This window comes from Sturnira hondurensis, unplaced genomic scaffold (genome assembly GCF_014824575.4).
Source record: "Sturnira hondurensis isolate 20B ecotype Veracruz unplaced genomic scaffold, ASM1482457v3 Scaffold0014384, whole genome shotgun sequence".
NCBI lineage: Eukaryota > Metazoa > Chordata > Mammalia > Chiroptera > Phyllostomidae > Sturnira > Sturnira hondurensis.
The window spans coordinates 32987988-32990127 of record NW_028087015.1 but is presented as its reverse complement, the minus strand read 5'-3'; the positions used below and the strand labels follow the sequence as shown (position 1 = coordinate 32990127).

Below are 2140 nucleotides of genomic sequence, written 5' to 3'. Positions count from 1 at the left end.
AAAGCACCATAATAGGCATGGTAGATTGGCTAAGACGGTTTCTTGTTACTAGCTCTGCTCTGAGGCTATTTACCAAGAGGGATACATATGAAGCCAAGTATTACTCTTAAACTTTATTTTAATAATAGGAGCCAGACACCAATTTAATCAGTTTATGTGCATGGTTGGGCAAAGTAGGTTTACAGTTGTGAATAGGTAAAACTTCCTATTCTTGTATTATTGACTATTTACTTGTATTACAACTGCAGATCTACTTTTGCTAACTCCCAGGTATTGAATAAATTATTAAAGGAATCACATTTTGGTAATCACAATGATCATAGTAAATGTATGCGTAATACTATAGAGTTTTAGAAATGGGGGAAATGGGGACAACTATAACTGAATAACAATAAAATATTTTAAAAAGCTCTTAGAATTACTTAATTGACACGCACTTTAAAATATATACATACATATACATATATTCCTAACACTGGAAAGTTTATATTTAACTCTAAAATCATTGCACTATATCCATGAATGCACTCACATCTAAAAGGTGTAGTAAAGCAAATCATTCTCTAAGTAGATAACAGATTTCAGCTGCTAATGCAGTAAAGTTGGACATCCAAGGAAACTTCTAAAACTGTTAGTTCAATCAGTGCATGTGCAAGAGACTAGGTATGACAGCAATGAACTTGCAGAAATTGGGTCAGCTCCTTCAGCAAATTGGTGCGGCTGCTTTACAACGCGGTTATACCATCTCTTAGATCAAAGATTTCAGAATTCTGAAAAGGAACGGGACTAAACGGCCTCCAAATAAAATTAACCTAGATGATAAAACGTGCTCAGTGCTTATTTTTCCTTATGGTCACCAGCAAGTGAATAAAAATAGACATCACTTTGCCCTCATAGTAATATTTATAATGTATAAGGAATACTGAAAATTCCAAAGAAATGTTTTATTATACAATTTATTGCCTGACATATTAATAAATACCAATTTATACATTAGCATTATATTAGTTAATGTTCTCCAGGAGACATATTACAGAGTAATATATTAGAGTAGATATATAGACAGTAATATTTTGTGTGTGTATATATGTATCTGTGTGTATATGTATATATGTATCTCTTTTCTCATATATATATATATATATATGAGAAAGGTAAATTTATTATAAGGAAGTGGCTCGCATGATTGTAGAGACCATGAAGTCCAAATTCTGCAGAGAAGCTGGAGACCTGGGGAAGAGTTACTATTGCAGCTGCTGTTCGAAGACAGTGTGGAAACAGAATTTCCTCTTCCTTGGGGAACTTCAATCTGTCTTTTCGTTTTAAGGCTTTCTACTGATTGGATGAGACCTACCCACATTATAGAGGGTAATCTGTTTTTTTTTTTGGGGGGGTTGCCCAAAGCATAATAATTTAAATGTTAATCTCATCTAAAAAATACCTCCACTGAAACATCCTGTCTGGCATTTACTCGAATATCCAGAGATGTTGATGCATAAAGTTGACCATCACAGTCTCTGACTCAAACAGGAGTTCTTTATGTTTACTAAAAATGGTGTCACCTTTGTTTTTGATGGTTACTCAACTGGGAGACAGATAAAAGTAACAAATTAACTGCATCAGGGATTTAAAAAAATATTTTAAAATAACCAATAGTATCAAAGAGCTAATATTAATTCTATAAATACTTTTTGACTTATTTTCTTAGGTAGTTATTTACTTGTGTTTAACCTACTAATGTTAAACTGATAAGAACAGATACTACACTTGATCTTAGCCAAAAGGCCGAGAAGCGATATTAACCTACTAATGTAATCAGAAAGCATAGATAATAATCATCACTGTCAAGTCCTAGCTGGTGTGGCTCAGTGGTTGAGTGCCAGCCTGCAAATCAAAGGGTCACAGGTTTCATTCCTAGCCTAGGGCAGGTGCTTAGGTTGCAGGCTAGGTCCCCAGTAGGGGGTGCACAAGAAGCAATCGCATATTGATGTTTCTCCCTCTCTTTCTCTCCCCCTTCCCCTCTAAAAAATAAATAAATAAAGTCTTTAAAAAATCATCCTCATTATCATCACAAATATGTGTTGATCATCAGTGGAATATATGAAAATAGGCATATAAACAAATAACATCTGCTATAAAA

General features: G+C 33.9%; 1 pseudogene; it reads right to left on the bottom strand.

The window, feature by feature from the left end:
* Positions 1-1682: 1682 nt before the first annotated feature.
* LOC118998902 (uncharacterized) lies at positions 1683-1797 on the bottom strand (annotated as a pseudogene).
* Positions 1798-2140: the final 343 nt, after the last annotated feature.